We start from the raw sequence: 18358 nt of genomic DNA, 5'->3' as shown, positions 1-18358 counted from the left end.
GAGGAGGAGAAGAAGAAGAAGAAGAAATAAAGAAGGAGGAGAAGGAGGAGGAGGAGGAGAAGGACTAGAAGGTCCTTGGCCTTCTCCTCCTTCTACTCCTCCTCCTTCTCCTTCTTCTCTTCTTCTTCTTCTTCTTCTTCTTCTTCTTCTTTCTTTTCATTTTTCCTATCTCTTCTCCTCTTCTCCTCTTCTTGGAGCTCAATTAGCTAACTATGTCTTTTTGGAGCTATATGGGCTAATTATCCCATTTTAGAGGAAAACAAGCTAAGTATATAATATTAATGAGCTAACCAAGGTTCTTATGCTATTTTGACCTTATAATGTCTTTTTGGAGCTAAATGGGCTAATTATGTCATTGTTGGGGAAACTAAGGCAAGGAGAATATGAAAGAGGAGAATAAAGAGGATGAGGAGAAGAAGAAGAAGAAATAAAGAAGAAGGAGGAGAAGGAGGAGGAGGAGGAGAAGGACTAGAAGGTCCTTGGCCTTCTCCTCCTTCTCCTCCTCCTCCTCCTCCTTCTCCTTCTTCTCTTCTTCTTCTTCTTCTTCTTCTTTCTTTTCATTTTTCCTATTTCTTCTCCTCTTCTCCTCTTCTTGGAGCTCAATTAGCTAACTATGTATTTTTGGAGCTATATGGGCTAATTATCCCATTTTAGCGGAAAAGAAGCTAATTATATAATATTAATGAGCTAACCAACGTTCTTATGCCTTTTTGAGCTTATAATGTCTTTTTGGAGCTAAATGGGCTAATTATGTCATTTTTTGGGAAATTAAGGCAAGGAGAATGTGAAAGAGGAGAAGAAAGAGGAGGAGGAGAAGAAGAAGAAATAAAGAAGAAGGAGGAGGAGGAGGAGAAGGACTAGAAGGTCCTTGGCATTCTCATCCTTCTCCTCCTCCTCCTCCTTCTCCTTCTTCTCTTCTTCTTCTTGGTCTTCTTCTTTCTTTTCATTTTCCTATTTCTTCTCCTCTTCTCCTCTTCTTGGAGCTCAATTAGCTAACTATGTCTTTTTGGAGCTATATGGGCTAATTATCCCATTTTAGAGGAAAACGAGCTAAGTATATAATATTAATGAGCTAACCAATGTTCTTATGCCATTTTGAGCTTATAATGTCTTTTTGGAGCCAAATGGGCTAATTATGTCATTGTTGGGAAATTAAGGCAAGGAGAATATGAAATAGGAGAATAAAGAGGAGGAGAAGAAGAAGAAGAAGAAATAAAGAAGGAGGAGAAGGAGGAGGAGGAGGAGAAGGACTAGAAGGTCCTTGGCCTTCTCCTCCTTCTACTCCTCCTCCTTCTCCTTCTTCTCTTCTTCTTCTTCTTCTTCTTCTTCTTCTTCTTTCTTTTCATTTTTCCTATCTCTTCTCCTCTTCTCCTCTACTTGGAGCTCAATTAGCGAACTATGTCTTTTTGGAGCTATATGGGCTAATTATCCCATTTTAGAGGAAAACAAGCTAAGTATATAATATTAATGAGCTAACCAAGGTTCTTATGCCATTTTGAGCTTATAATGTAATTTTGGAGCTAAATGGGCTAATTATGTCATTGTTGGGGAAATTAAGGCAAGGAGAATATGAAAGAGGAGAAGAAAGAGGAGGAGGAGGAGAAGAAGAAGAAATAAAGGAGAAGGAGGAGGAGGAGGAGGAGGAGGGGAAGGACCAGAAGGTCCTTGGCCTTCTCCTCCTCCTCCTCCTCATCCTCCTCTTTATCCTTCTTCTCTTCTTCTTCTTCTTCTTCTTTCTATTCATTTTTCCTATTTCTTCTCCTCTTCTCCTCTTCTTGGAGCTCAATTAGCTAACTATGTCTTTTTGGAGCTATATGGGCTAATTATCCCATTTTAGAGGAAAACAAGCGAAGTATATAATATTAATGAGCTAACCAAGGTTCTTATGCCATATTGAGCTTATAATGTCTTTTTGGAGCTAAATGGGCTAATTATGTCATTGTTGGGGAAATTAAGGCAAGGAGAATATGAAAGATGAGAAGGAAGAGGAGGAGGAGAAGAAGAAGAAATAAAGAAGAAGGAGGAGGAGGAGGAGGACTAGAACGTCCTTGGCCTTCTCATCCTTCTCCTCCTCCTCCTTCTCCTCCTTCTCCTTCTTCTCTTCTTCTTCTTCTTCTTCTTCTTCTTTCTTTTCATTTTTCCTATTTCTTCTCCTCTTCTTGGAGCTCAATTAGCTAACTATTTCTTTTTGGAGCTATATGGGCTAATTATCCCATTTTAGAGGAAAACGAGCTAAGTATATAATATTAATGAGCTAACCAAGGTTCTTATGCCATTTTGAACTTGTAATGTCTTTTTGGAGCCAAATGGGCTAATTATGTCATTTTTGGGGAAATTAAGGCAAGGAGAATATGAAAGAGGAGAAGAAAGAGGAGGAGGAGGAGTAGAAGAAGAAATAAAGAAGAAGGAGGAGAAGGAGGAGGAGGAGGGGAAGCACTAGAAGGTCCTTGGCCTTCTCCTCCTCCTCCTCCTCCTCCTTATCCTTCTTCTCTTCTTCTTCTTCTTCTTCTTTCTTTTCATTTTTCCTATTTCTTCTCCTCTTCTCCTCTTCTTGGAGCTCAATTAGCTAACTATGTCTTTTTAGAGCTATATGGGCTAATTATCCCATTTTAGAGGAAAACAAGCTAAGTATGTAATATTAATGAGCTAACCAAGGTTCTTATGCCATTTTGAGCTTATAATGTCTTTTTGGAGCTAAATGGGCTAATTATGTCATTGTTGCGGAAATTAAGGCAAGGAGAATATGAAAGAGGAGGAGAAGGAGGAGGAGGAGGAGAAGGACTAGAAGGTCCTTGGCCTTCTCATCCTTCTCCTCCTCATCCTGCTCCTCCTTCTCGTTCTTCTCTTCTTCTTCTTCTTCTTCTTCTTCTTCTTCTTTCTTTTCATTTTTCCTATTTCTTCTCCTCTTCTCCTCTTCTTGGAGCTCAATTAGCTAACTATGTCTTTTTGGAGCTATATGGGCTAATTATCCCATTTTAGAGGAAAACAAGCTAAGTATATAATATTAATGAGCTAACCAAGGTTCTTATGCCATTTTGAGCTTATAATGTCTTTTCGGAGCTAAATGGGCTAATTATGTCATTGTTGGGGAAATTAAGGCAAGGATAATATGAAGGAGGAGAAGAAAGAGGAGGAGGAGGAGAAGAAGAATAAATAAAGAAGAAGGAGGAGAAGGAGGAGGAGGAGGAGAAGGACTTGAAGGTCCTTGGCCTTCTCCTCCTCCTCCTCCTCCTCCTTCTCCTTCTTCTCTTCTTCTTCTTCTTCTTCTTTCTTTTCATTTTGCCTATTTCTTCTCCTCTTCTCCTCTTCTTGGAGCTCAATTAGCTAACTATGTCTTTTTGGAGCTATATGGGCTAATTATCCCATTTTAGAGGAACACAAGCTAAGTATATATTATTAATGAGCTAACCAAGGTTCTTATGCCATTTTGAGCTTATAATGTCTTTTTGGAGCTAAATGGGCTAGTTGTGTCATTGTTGGGGAAATTACGGCAAGGAGAATACGAAAGAGGAGAAGAAAGAGGAGGAGGAGAAGAAGAAGAAATAAAGAAGAAGGAGGAGAAGGAGGAGGAGGAGGATAAGGACTAGAAGGTCCTTGGCCTTCTCCTCCTTCTCCTCCTCCTCCTCCTCCTCCTTCTCCTTCTTCTATTCTTCTTCTTCTTCTTCTTTCTTTTCATTTTTCCTATTTCTTCTCCTCTTCTCCTCTTCTTGGAGCTCAATTAGCTAACTATGTCTTTTTGGAGCTATATGGGCTAATTATCCCATTTTAGAGGAAAACAAGCTAATTATATAATATTAATGAGCTAACCAAGGTTCTTATGCCATTTTGAGCTTATAATGTCTTTTCGGAGCTAAATGGGCTAATTATGTCATTGTTGGGGAAATTAAGGGAAGGATAATATGAAAGAGGAGAAGAAAGAGGAGGAGGAGGAGAACAAGAAGAAATAAAGAAGAAGGAGGAGAAGGAGGAGGAGGAGGAGAAGGACTTGAAGGTCCTTGGCCTTCTCCTCCTCCTCCTCCTCCTCCTTCTCCTTCTTCTCTTCTTCTTCTTCTTCTTCTTTCTTTTCATTTTTCCTATTTATTCTACTCTTCTCCTCTTCTTGGAGCTCAATTAGCTAACTATGTCTTTTTGGAGCTATATGGGCTAATTATCCCATTTTAGAGGAAAACAAGCTAAGTATATAATATTAATGAGCTAACCAAGGTTCTTATGCCATTTTGAGCTTATAATGTATTTTTGGAGCTAAATGGGCTAATTATGTCATTGTTGGGGAATTTAAGGCAAGGAGAATATGAAAGAGGAGAAGAAAGAGGAGGAGGAGAAGAAGAAGAAGAAGAAATAAAGAAGGAGGAGAAGGAGGAGGAGGAGGAGAAGGACTAGAAGGTCCTTGGCCTTCTCCTCCTTCTCCTCCTCCTCCTCCTCCTCCTTCTCATTCTTCTCTTCTTCTTCTTCTTCTTCTTCCTCTTCTTCTTCTTTCTTTTCATTTTTCCTATTTCTTCTCCTCTTCTCCTCTTCTTGGAGCTCAATTAGCTAACTATGTCTTTTTGGAGCTATATGGGCTAATTATCCCATTTTAGAGGAAAACGAGCTAAGTATATAATATTAATGAGCTAACCAAGGTTCTTATGACATTTTGAGCTTATAATGTGTTTTTGGAGCCAAATGGGTAATTATGTCATTGTTGGGGAAATTAAGGCAATGATAATATGAAAGAGGAGAATAAAGAGGAGGAGGAGAAGAAGAAGAAGATATAAAGAAGAAGGAGGAGAAGGAGGAGGAGGAGCAGAAGGACTAGAAGGTCCTTGGCATTCTCCTCCTTCTCCTCCTCCTCCTCCTCCTTCTCCTTCTTCTCTTCTTCTTCTTCTTCTTCTTTCTTTTCATTTTTCCTATTTCTTCTACTCTTCTCCTCTTCTTGGAGCTCAATTAGCTAACTATGTCTTTTTGGAGCTATATGGGCTAATTATCCCATTTTAGAGGAACACAAGCTAAGTATATATTATTAATGAGCTAACCAATGTTCTTATGCCATTTTGAGCTTATAATGTCTTTTTGGAGCTAAATGGGCTAATTGTGTCATTGTTGGGGAAATTACGGCAAGGAGAATATGAAAGAGGAGAAGAAAGAGCAGGAGGAGAAGAAGAAGAAGAAATAAAGAAGAAGGAGGAGAAGGAGGAGGAGGAGAAGCAGTAGAAGGTCCTTGGCCTTATCCTCCTTATCCTCCTCCTCCTCCTTCTCCTTCTTCTCTTCTACTTCTTCTTCTTCTTTCTTTTCATTTTTCCTATTTCTTCTACTCTTCTCCTCTTCTTGGAGCTCAATTAGCTAACTATGTCTTTTTGGAGCTATATGGGCTAATTATCCCATTTTAGAGGAAAACAAGCTAAGTATATAATATTAATGAGCTAACCAAGGTTCTTATTCCATTTTGAGCTTATAATGTCTTTTTGGAGCCAAATGGGTAATTATGTCATTTTTGGGGAAATTAAGGCAAGGAGAATATGAAAGAGGAGACTAAAGAGGAGGAGGAGAAGAAGAAGAAGATATAAAGACGAAGGAGGAGAAGGAGGAGCAGGAGTAGAAGGAGTAGAAGGTCCTTGGCCTTATCCTCCTCCTCCTCCTCCTCCTCCTTCTCCTTCTTCTCTTCTTCTTCTTCTTCTTCTTTCTTTTCATTTTTCCTATTTCTTCTACTCTTCTCCTCTTCTTGGAGCTCAATTAGCTAACTATGTCTTTTTGGAGCTATATGGGCTAATTATCCCATTTTTGAGGAAAACAATTTAAGTATATAATATTAACGAGCTAACCAAGGTTCTTATGCCATTTTGAGCTTATAATGTCTTTTTGGAGCTAAATGGGCTAATTATGTCATTGTTGGGGAATTTAAGGCAAGGAGAATATGAAAGAGGAGAATAAAGAGGAGGAGGAGAAGAAGAAGAAGAAATAAAGGAGGAGAGGGACTAGAAGGTCCTTGGCATTCTCCTCCTTCTCCTCCTCCTCCTCCTTCTCCTTCTTCTCTTCTTCTTCTTCTTCTTCTTTCTTTTCATTTTCCTATTTCTTCTACTCTTCTCCTCTTCTTGGAGCTCAATTAGCTAACTATGTCTTTTTGTAGCTATATGGGCTAATTATCCCATTTTAGAGGAAAACAAGCTAAGTATATAATATTAACGAGCTAACCAAGGTTCTTATGCCATTTTGACCTTATAATGTCTTTTTGGAGCTAAATGGGCTAATTATGTCATTGTTGGGGAATTTAAGGCAAGGAGAATATGAAAGTGGAGAAGAAAGAGGAGGAGGAGGAGAAGAAGAATAAATAAAGAAGGAGGAGAAGGAGGACGAGGAGGAGAAGGACTAGAAGGTCCTTGGCATTCTCCTCCTTCTCCTCCTCCTCCTCCTCCTCCTTCTCCTTCTTCTCGTCTTCTTCTTCTTCTTCTTCTTTCTTTTCATTTTTCCTATTTCTTCTCCTCTTCTCCTCTTCTTGGAGCTCAATTAGCTAACTATGCCTTTCTGGAGCTATATGCGCTAATTATCCCATTTTAGAAGAAAACAAGCTAAGAATATAATATTAATGAGCTAACCAAGATTCTTATGCCATTTTGACCTTATAATGTCGTTTTGGAGCTAAATGGGCTAATTATGTCATTGGTGCGGAAATTAAGGCAAGGAGAATATGAAAGAGGTGAAGAAAGAAGAGGAGGAGAAGAAGAACAAGAAATAAAGAAGAAGGAGGAGGAGGAGGAGGAGGAGGAGGAGAAGGACTAGAAGGTCCTTGGCCTTCTCCTCCTTCTTCTCCTCCTCCTCCTCCTTCTCCTTCTTCTCGTCTTCTTATTCTTCTTCTTCTTCTTCTTTCTTTTCATTTTTTCTATTTGTTCTCCTCTTCTCCTCTTCTTGGAGCTCAATTAGCTAACTATGTCTTTTTGGAGCTATATGGGCTAATTATCCCATTTTAGAGGAAAAAAAGCTAAGAATATAATATTAATGAGCTAACCAAGGTTCTTATGCCATTTTGAGCTTATAATGTCTTTTTGGAGCTAAATGGGCTAATTATGTCATTGTTGGGGAAATATTGGCAAGGAGAATATGAAAGAGGATAAGAAAGAGGAGGAGGAGGAGAAGAAGAAGAAATAAAGAAGAAGGAGGAGAAGGAGGAGGAGAAGGACTAGAAGGTGCTTGGCCTTCTCCTCCTTCTTCTCCTCCTCCTCCTCCTTCTCATTCTTCTCTTCTTCTTCTTCTTCTTCTTCTTTGTTTTCATTTTTCCTATTTCTTCTCTTCTTCTCCTCTTCTTGGAGCTCAATTAGCTAACTATGTCTTTTTGGAGCTATATGGGCTAATTATCCCATTTTAGAGGAAAACAAGCTAAGAATATAATATTAATGAGATAACCGAGGTTCTTATGCCATTTTGAGCTTATAATGTCTTTATGGAGCTAAATGGGCTCATTATGTCATTGCTGCGGAAATTAAGACAGGGAGAATATGAAAGAGGTGAAGAAAGAAGAGGAGGAGAAGAAGAACAAGAAATAAAGAAGAAGGAGGAGAAGGAGGAGGAGGAGGAGAAGGACTAGAAGGTCCTTGGCCTTCTCCTCCTTCTTCTTCTCCTCCTCCTCCTCCTTCTCCTTCTTCTCTTCTTCTTCTTCTTCTTCTTCTTCTTCTTCTTTCTTTTCATTGTTTCTATTTCTTCTCCTCTTCTCCTCTTCTTGGAGCTCAATTAGCTAACTATGTCCTTTTGGAGCTATATGGGCTAATTATCCCATTTTAGAGGAAAAAAAGCTAAGAATATAATATTAATGAGCTAACCAAGGTTCTTATGCCATTTTGAGCTTATAATGTCTTTTTTTAGCTAAATGGGCTAATTATGTCATTGTTGGGGAAATTAAGGCAAGGAAAATATGAAAGAGGAGAAGAAAGAGGAGGAGGAGGAGAAGAATAAGAAATAAAGAAGAAGGAGGAGAAGGAGGAGGAGAAGGACTAGAAGGTCCTTGGCCTTCTCCTCCTTCTCCTCCTCCTTCTCATTCTTCTCTTCTTCTTCTTCTTCTTCTTCTTCTTTCTTTTCATTTTTCCTATTTCTTCTCCTCTTCTCCTCTTCTTGGATCTCAATTAGCTAACTATGTCTTTTTGGAGCTATATGGGCTAATTATCCAATTTTAGAGGAAAAAAAGCTAAGAATATAATATTAATGAGCTGACCAAGGTTCTTATGCCATTTTGAGCTTATAATGTCTTTTTTTAGCTACATGGGCTAATTATGTCATTGTTGGGGAAATTAAGGCAAGGAAAATATGAAAGAGGAGAAGAAAGAGGAGGAGGAGGAGAAGAAGAAGAAATAAAGAAGAAGGAGGAGAAGGAGGACGAGAAGGACTAGAAGGTCCTTGGCCTTCTCCTCCTTCTCCTCCTCCTCCTCCTCCTTCTCATTCTTCTCTTCTTCTTCTTCTTATTCTTCTTTCTTTTCATTTTTCCTATTTCTTCTCCTCTTCTCCTATTCTTGGATATGAATTAGCTAACTATGTCTTTTTGGAGCTATATGGGCTAATTATCCTATTTTAGAGGAAAACAAGCTAAGTATATAATATTAATGAGCTAACCAAGGTTCTTATGCCATTTTGAGCTTATAATGTCTTTTTAGAGCTAAATGTGCTAATTATGTCATTGGTGGGGAAATTAAGGCAAGGATAATATGAAATAGGAGAAGAAAGAGGAGGAGAAGAAGAAGAAGAAGATATAAAGAAGAAGGAGGAGAAGGAGGAGGAGGACGAGAAGGACTAGAAGGACCTTGGCCTTCTCCTCCTTCTCCTCTTCCTACTCCTCCTCCTTCTCCTTCTTCTCTTCTTCTTCTTCTTCTTCTTTCTTTTCATTTTTCCTATTTCTTCTCCTCTTCTCCACTTCTTGGAGCTCAATTAGCTAACTATGTCTTTTTGTAGCTATATGGGCTAATTATCCCATTTTAGAGGAAAACAAGCTAAGAATATAATATTAGTGAGCTAACCAAGGTTCTTATGCCATTTTGAGATTATAACGTCTTTTTGGAGCTAAATGGGCTAATTATGTCATTGTCGGGGAAATTAAGGCAAGGAGAATATGAAAGAGGAGAAGAAAGAGGAGGAGGACAAGAAGAAGAAGAAATATAGAAGAAGGAGGAGAAGGAGGAGGAGGAGGAGAAGGACTAGAAGGTCCTTGGCCTTGTCCTCCTTCTTCTCCTCCTCCTCCTCCTTCTCCTTCTTCTCTTCTTCTTCTTCTTTTTCTTCTTTCTTTTCATTTTTCCTATTTCTTCTCCTCTTCTCCTCTTCTTGGAGCTCAATTAGCTAACTATGTCTTTTTGGAGCTATATGGGCTAATTATCCCGTTTTAGAGGAAAACAAGCTAAGAATATAATAGTAATGAGCTAACCAAGGTTCTTATGCCATTTTGAGCTTATAATGTCTTTTCGAGCTAAATGGGCTAATTATGACATTGTTGGGGAAATTAAGGCAAGGAGAATATGAAAGAGGAGAAGAAAGTGGAGGAGGAGAAGAAGAAGAAGAAATAAAGAAGAAGGAGGAGAAGGAGGAGGAGAAGGAGGAGAAGGACTAGAGGGTCCTTGGCCTTCTCCTCCTTCGCCTCCTCCTCCTCCTTCTCCTTCTTCTCTTCTTCTTCTTCTTCTTCTTCTTCTTTATTTTCATTTTTCCTATTTCTTCTCCTCTTCTCCTCTTGTTGGAGCTCAATTAGCTAACTTTGTCTTTTTGGAGCTATATGGGCTAATATGCCATTTTAGAGGAAAACATGCTAAGATTGTAATATTCATGAGCTAACCAAGGTTCTTATGCCATTTTGAGGTTATTATGGCATTTTGGAGCTAAATTGGCTAATTATGTCAATGTTGGGGAAATTAAGGCAAGGAAAATATGAAAGAGGAGAAGAGAAACTTACCGTAGTTGTCATCAAGGAGGAGAAACACCACGGTTGCTCGCGACGGCTTCGTTTGGAGACGGTTTCCCTGGAGAAGGGTCGTGCGATGCCGCTCGGGAGTTATTCTGCACAAAATATATTTTGCAATGTCTCAGTTAGCATGATTGCACTCAATTATTAATACTAGTTTATAAGGAAACTCACCGTGCCAATCGAAGAGAAGACGGGCATCGGCGGAGGGAGTTGACCGCTCTTCTCACACAGACCTTGAAGAGTGGGTCGTATTAGTTAGTAATGAAACAAACATTACACACATGATTTGGCTAATGTGAAAAAAAACTTACCACAAAAAGCTCATACAGGGCCCGTTGACCCGCCTCATTCCGGGCTCTCTCCTCCTCAATCAATCGTGTCGTCGTCTGGTCCCTCTCATCAATAGCAGCCTGAAGAGCAGCCTGGCTTGCCAATCTCCCTTTCTCAACAGCAGCCTGGTTTGCCGCTCTCTCTTTCTCAAGAGCAGCCCGAAACACCATTCCTCGTTACCACAGTAATGATCTATGGCGACACACATAATGAAATGGATGAAAGTTTTCTTAGTCCGTACAACTAACCTCGATGGCAAGATCGACTGGCCGTGGACGACGCGTTATCTCAGGACAGCTGCTCGACTGGCGCGCCTTGATCTCCGGGAGAGTGAGTGGACAACATATTATCCCATCTCCAATGGCTATCGAGCCATGGGGCCTCCCGCCACCAGATATCATCACCAGCTCTGGATCCAAAGGTTCCTGGCTCGGTTTAAAGTCATCCCCTTTCGTAGCCTTCCCCGTGTCCCTGTATGTCACGAGCTTGTGGTGGGATGATATGTTGGTGAAGTTATTTGGATCATCCAGGTCAGACTTAGAGAATGCCTTCGTCTTCTTGTACGAGGCAGTATGGACCATGCCATAAAGGTCGTACAAGTGTGACATCTCCGTCTTATTGTGATGCGCCTAAAAGAGAGGAACAAAATATTAGCATGAAGAATTAATTGCATGAATCATGAAGCAAATCACATACCCAGTTTCGTCCGAACTGAAGTAAGTTGGCGCTGCCTTGATGGTGTGGCACACCAACCATTTGGCTATGCCGATCCTTCGCATTGTCGTGGACGGCTCACCAGTTGCCTGTGCACCACTCATCAACCAACGCCTCCCAACAATCCATCTTATCCGCACACCATCTCGGGGGCACCTGTAAGTTATTAGAAAGAATTTTGAGCGCTACGCCTATGAATGAAATCAAGAAAACTACGTAGAAGGACTTAAGAATAGGTAATTACCTTCATGTATTGCTCCTTCTTTAGAAACTTTCTGCGCAATCCTTCTTCTGCTTCTTAATACCATGCGTGGCGTAGTTGTCTCGAATAGCGTGCGGCCGAGCCTCGTGGCGTAAGTTCTGTAGTAACCGCCTACACCCGGCCTCGAGAACCTTGGCCGCCTCCTCCTCATATCCATCCTCACACCTATGGAAGGTCTGCAATCCAACGTGAAAACACCGATTAGTACAATAATTAGCTATATTGTTAATTTTAGATTGTGTAAAAGGATAATTTACCCAAAACCTCTTGATCACCATCTCGGCCCTCGTGTGGCACAAGACACAATCTATAATCTCCTCCGGCGGGGCCTGCCCAGCCTGGTAGTGCTCCCAGGAAAATCCTAGTGTAGGAACCTGACCCTCACGAGGCAACGTGACCAACCCCGGGAAATTTGTCCGGCAAAGCACACCAAGGACGGAGTTCAGCTTGCGGACTCCACGAGGGTGTGCCCATCCCCTGCAGTATGATAAGGTCAACACATTAGATATTTGAACAAACTTGATGGCAAAAGCTAAAAAAAGAGTAAATGTACTTACATATCTCCTTCAGGTTTAATCACCGGCCTCTGCTCGCGGGTAGCCGGCACGACCGGGAGACGTGTACTACCACGCTTGTACACGGTGGTCCCGTCCACCTGCACATCGCCCTCACTATCCGTAAACTCATCCCCGTCATCCCCGCCCCCTGAGCCACCCGGACCCTCGGTCCAATCCGGCAACTCGGTCTGATGCGGCCAGCCATCCCATCCGGACCTCTCCACGTCGGTTGAAGACTCCAGAAACGTAGTCTCATGGGCCGAATGCACCTCGACCCGAGGCTGATCCTGGACCGGAGTCTCATGGGACGAATGCCCGTCAACACCAGGCTCTTGGACCGGAGTCCCCGTAGCCTCCTCCCCAAATGGGTCGACCATTGTAGTCCTATGCTCGTGTGAATGAGCTGGTGGTGGTGGCGAGGACGGCTCAACAGTCCTCCTGGATCTTCCGCGGCCACCACCTCTCCCTGTACCCTTCCCCTTCTTCCCTACCCGACCAGCACCTCTCCCAATGGGCAATGCCGCCGACGAAGAAGAACCCACGGGTGGTGTCAACAGACTGTCTGCCAAGGCTCTACGGAGAGATAGGGGTGGAAGGGAAGTACCACCCCTCGTGCGGGGTGCACGGGAAGAACCCGTCGAGCAATCTGGACCAGTGCCCACCATCTTTCAACACGTGGTGACCTGCCATGATAAAGTTTAAAAGAAATTAGTACAACATAAAAAAATTGAATAACTGACATGAATAATAATATGTACATGAATAATAGAGATTGATATATATATAATATTCATGAGCTAACCAAGGTTTTTAGCTTATTATGTCATTTTAGAGGATAATTAGCTAAACAAGATAAAAAATAAGGAGGAGAGAAGAAGGAGAAGAAGGAGGGCTCCTTCTCCTCCTCCTCCTTCTCCTTCTTCTTCTGTTCTTCTTCTTTTCATTTTTCCTCTTTCTTCTCCTCTTCTCCTCTTCTTCTTCTTCTTCTTCTTTTTCCTCTTATTTCTATTTCTATTTTTCTTTATCCTCTTCTTCTACTTATTCTTTTTTTCTCTTCTTCTCCTTCTTATATTTTTCTTCTTACCTTCTTCCCTTCTTCTCTTCTTCCCTTCTTCTTCCTCTTCTTTCTATTAAGCTAACTAACTAGTGGCAGATGATCTTTATATGAAAAGCTAAGAATATAGGGCTCATCAACCGGTACACCGACTACTACAACAACTACAATAACAACAACAACTACTAGAACAACTACAATAACAACAACAACTACAACAACTATAATAACAAGAACAACTACTACAACAACAATAAAAAATCAACTTTGTAGTTATAATCTAATTCCAAAAAACTAAATACCAAATAGTTAATTTCCCCGTGAGGGGGGGGGTTGGGCGTGTGGGGGCTCACCGGGAGGGACGGCTGTGGCGTCGTGGGTGGCGGGGCCGGGGGTGTTGGGGGTGGCTGGGCGGCGCCGGGGGCGGTGGGGCAGCCGCGCTAGGAGGCTGTGGGGCACCGGGGCGACGACGACGGCGGTGGGGCGGTGGCGGCTGGGCTGTGAGGCACCAGGGCCGCGCCGGCGGTGGGGCTGCGGGGGTGGCACCAGGGGCGGTGGGGCGGCGCCGCCGACGAGCTGTGGGCACCGGGGCGGCGGCGGATGGGCTGTGGGCCCCCGGGGAGGCGCCGGGGGCGGCGGCGCGACGTGGTGGCGGCGATAGGGGGTCGAGGGAGAGGAGGGCGATTAAGGCTGGCGTTTGACAGGATCGGGACGGGGAGAGGATTGGGACAGACGTTAGTAGATTCGTCTACTTTGTCGTCTGCTGGAAGACGGCAAAGGGTCTATACTCTTTGCCGTCTGCCTCTGGCATCTTTGCCGTTAGCCAGCAGACGACAAGGAAGGGCGTAGTTTCACCTAAGGTTTCCCCGGCCAGATGAGCATCTTTGCCATCTGCTTTCCCCTTCTTTGCCGTCTGCGGGAGACGGCAAAGAATTGACTGCTGGCAAAGACCTTCTTTGCCGTCAGCGAATTCTTTGGCCTCTGCTTCGCGAGAGCTGACGGCAAAGACACTCTTTGCCATCAGCTAGCAGACGACAAAGATTTGGCAGACGGCAAAAAACTGATTTCCAGTAGTGCACCCTAGAACATGGAAGTAAACAATGACCAGGAATCCGACTTCACCCATGAACCAGAACGAGCAGAGCTAGAACTAGAAGAGGTTACTAATGCGGGTGACCTATCAATGCTTGATCGATTATAGAAAGGCCTTCCACAACTTCATGCCGTTGAACCCGATGAGCACGTCATTCATGAAGACATTCATCATAGTGATGATGATGATGCATTTATTGACTATGCTTATTAGTTTGTAAGATTCACAACTTAAATTATATATGTTCATAATATTATTCATGATAGTGATTATGTTGTACTAATTTATTTTAAGCTTTATCATGGAAGGTCAAGTCCCTCCGCGGGAAATGCAAGTGAAAGGCAATAATGACGATATATTATGAAGTGACTGAGCCTGGAAAAGCTGGTATGAACTCGACCTATTTTATTTTTGTAAATATGACTAGCTCAAGAGTCCTATTCACGGCTCGGCGCACCATCCTAGAGTGGGAACAACATTTGGTTTTTTCTCACAACAACTATTTATCTTGGGGCAGTTTCAGCGCCTAAGGGGGCTCTTGAGCATAGCGCCTGAATAGCCTTACCGGTCACAAAGCCACCTGGCACCCTGGTGCTAGGGCCCGGCCCCGTGAGGAACGACCTTTTTAATGGGTCAAGCCTCACGACGGCGGGGAAATGTGCGGGACTGGTACCTGCCGACGCAGAGCCTCCTGGATGCAGATTAGGGACCTCCAAAAACAGGACTCGCGAGGGCCTCTTGAACGTCTATGGCGGCTCCTGAGCATCACGCCTCAGGAACCTTACCGGTCACAAAGCCACCCGGTACCCGGGAGCCAGGGCCTTGTTCCGCGAGGGGCGACCTTGATAGGTTGTGCCTCACGGTAGGGAAATGTACGTGACTGGGACCTGTCGATGTAGAGCCGCGTGAGTGTCTAAGGGGGATCTTGGGCATAACGCCTCAGGAACCTTACCGGTCACAACGCCACCTCGCACCCTGGTGCCAGAGCTTTGCCCCGTGAGGAACGACCTTGGTAAGGGGTCGCTCCCCACGGTGGCAGTGAGATGTGCGGGACCTGGGCCAGATGACATAGAGCATTGACCCACTTAACCTGCAGGAAAAAAATCAACCGACCAACAACCCCCCCCCCCTCGGGCGCCACAGTCATGCATCACAACGAAGGAGTTCCCCGCAAGCATAATAGGCTAAGTATCTAAACCAGCAGAGGAGCAACATCACTAACAAAAGGGGCTGGCCGCCCAAATCCATTACACGCCCAAAGGGCCTATCTCTATTTCCGTGGATGCAGGATCAAAAGCAAGGAGGAGACAGCTAGCGATGGAGATCCTGGAGGAAGGTTGCCGCCGTCGACGCCCGACACCCGCACGCCGACACTCAATCTGTGTCCTCATCCTCCTTCACAGGCGCCGCAGGAGCAAACGAGCAGCACAATGCTTGGAGGCTCCTTCCCAAGGCTCGGGCACAGCAGCAAGGTGGCTCGTCTTAGCTGTTGTCGCTCAGGGTCCTATCGGAGGGGGTATCGCCGTCGCCGGAGGATTGGCGCCCGTCATCGGATACGGGCTCGTCTATGGGGCTGCCACGACCGGTGTCCTCCGGGCAGCAACCAAGGCGATCGCCCTCAACCCCGAAAATCTTGACGAAGAGTGTCGCCTCCCTGTCGTACCGGATGTGGAGGTAGCGCCTCCCCTTTAGGCCTCGTGCGTGGGCGAAGGTTTGCAACCCGCGGTTTAGACAAACTTAACCTTCAGGGCTGACCTCAACCTCTATCTATGATGCCCCGCTGCAACAGCCGTCGGCCTGTAACCAGAGGCCTCGAGGCCTGCCGGTCGACAGTGCCTACACGAAGAAGTTCGGAAGCTGGAGCCAAGCAGTTTATGATCTCTCCACCCACGTCATGAATTCCATCACTTTATCGGGCGAGTGCAGCCGCGGGAGAGGCGGACGGTCGGCCATCACCGACCTCCCACTCCGGGCGCTACGGGCACCCGCACCAATCGACATTCCGCCATTGCCGCCGATGGAGATCCCTGGGCACGCAGAACCACGACCGCATCCGTGGGAGGCCGCTGTCGGTGCCGCCACATACTTCCGCGGGCAGCAGGACCTTCGCCAGGGAACTTCCCCTTATCGGCAGTAGAGAATCTCCTCATCGGCGCACTGCTGAGAGAGTGAAGGGCTCAAGGTGGGAGGCGAGGAAGACTGAGGCGAAAAAAGCCTTATCACCCTCGCCGGGCTAAATAGGCAGCGGAGAACAGGCAGACGTCCCTTCGCATCGGCCCCAAGGAACAACGATGGCTGGCACCGCATCCAAGCGTCACATTAAACTGACCAGGCGCGCCTTCGGGCGCCTTGGGAACTCGAGTGTTGCCACCGGGCTGCGCGGCAGGTGTTAAGCATGACCCGCAGATATTTAGGTCCTGCGACAGTTCAAGCAGCCTCCAAGGCTTTGCCTGGTGCCAGCCCGGGCGCGCCTTGGGCCGGGGGGCTACTATCGGCATTCTAGGAATGGGGTTACCCGACTCGCTTATCTGCGGCCCAGGGCTAGCCCACTCCATCGACCAAGCATCAGCAGGCTCGACAAGGCCCTCGTGAGGGGCCAGGCCTCACGAGGAGGTACGACATCAAGACCAGTAGGGGGCCTCCTCACGACACCTCCGGAGCGGCGGACATTCCGAGGCAAGGCCCAGCCTCACGAGTCAAGGGTGACGCAGAAGGAGGACACGCGAACCATAGATGGTAGAGCAGTGCAACTCCCTCTTTGGTGCAAAGGGGCCCAAGACTTATGCGAGACCCGAAGGCATCTTCCAAAGGTTTCCACTTCGGTGTAACCAAGCCGCCGCCGCCCGCCCGCTGGGCGAACGTCACCGCTAGAGCGTGGGCAGCCACTTTGTAGGCGAAGACGACCTTTGGAGAGGGGAGCACGTTCCCGTGTCCCCCTTAAAAATTGGTCGTTGTGGGATCCCTTCCCGCTGAAATGATAAGGGAAGATGACCATGGCCGCCGCAATATATAGAGGATAGGTTGCTTCGTAGGACAGGATCGGAACCCTAGCCATTAACTCACCCACCATCACACCGCTAAGGCCACCTAACCTCAAGATGTTGAAGAACACTATACTAGTTCATTCACCAACCTCCACGAGAGGCAATCCTCCATAGCAGGATTAGAGTTTTACGCTTCCCAGCGGCCCGAACATGGGTAAACTGTCGTGTTCCTTGTCTCCCTCACCATCACGTGGGTTCTTAGCCTTGCTCACCAAGTAACGAGCCTGGTAAACTGAATTTGTTGAGTGGACTCCGCGTGCGCCCCTGAGTCCGAATCTTGAGGGTTTTGCAGAGCACAAAATCTGACAGAATCCATGACGCTTCGGCAAGAACTACACCAAGTCAAAGACCTACATCAGATAAAAAATATGAAGATCCCCATGGTCAAGAAGGAAGGAACGCCCGTAGAGCAGTCTATCGTTGCCTTCCGAGGAGGAATGCCACCGCTCCAGGCCACTCTTGTACAGAGTCGCCATCTGATCGCGAAAGAGCACACTGAGATCCTCACCGCTTCGCCAACAAAGCAATACCATGATGGACCTCTTCCGTCCCCCACACCTCTAATGGAAGAAGACACCAATGAGGATGAAGAAGAAGACCCTGTAGAACCTGCGTACGAGACCGAGCAGATCGTCGCTCAGACGAACTTCTTAGGCAAGTTAGGAGTCTCCCGTGCGAAGTCGAGTCCGTGTATCGGTTCTTGAGAACCACGAGTTTTGTGTGCTTCCTGTTCATGTTTCTATGCAAGCTGCATTTCTGCCTTAGACAACATGTAAGCGACTACATCCCCTGTTTTAATTAAGTAATTGCATTAGTTTCCTCAAATCTTTTTGTTTGTTTCACACACTTGCACTGTACCAGACCCCGTTATTTAGGAGCGTCATCCCTTATGATTCCCCCGACCACTTCGGATTATTGACATGTGTGCTCCCAAACATGACGGTGATTTCTACTCGCCCCAGCACCTTCCGCAACCCCAACACTAGCACTTCTGGCGAGCAGCCAGGAACCGGTGGGTCTGCCCAAACTCGAGATCACCCCGGGCAGTAGCAAGGTGGCATTCCCCCGCCACCGCCTCCTCCGGAGAGCGTAACCGTTGCTCTGTTCCTCTAGGCTCCCCGAGAGGAACGTCAAGCCAATAATGTCGCCATCCAGTAGTTGGCTCAAGTCTTAGTGAACTATCTGCCGCAAATCGGAAATTGCAACTGTCGCTCCACTCTGTCTGAGCTTATGAGCATTACGCCTCACATATTCACGGAGAAAACTAAACCCTTGAATGCTGATGGCTGGATCCACACCATTGAATACCTCCTCGCGCTGGTTAAATGCACCAACGACCGCGAGAAAGTCCTTTATGCTTCTCACCGTCTCTGTGGCACGGTCAGGGCTTGGTGGGACGG

This window comes from Hordeum vulgare, chromosome 5H, assembly GCF_904849725.1.
Source record: "Hordeum vulgare subsp. vulgare chromosome 5H, MorexV3_pseudomolecules_assembly, whole genome shotgun sequence".
NCBI classification, from domain to species: domain Eukaryota; kingdom Viridiplantae; phylum Streptophyta; class Magnoliopsida; order Poales; family Poaceae; genus Hordeum; species Hordeum vulgare.
The sequence above is the reverse complement of the archived record's forward strand: the minus strand, read 5'-3'. Positions refer to the sequence as shown.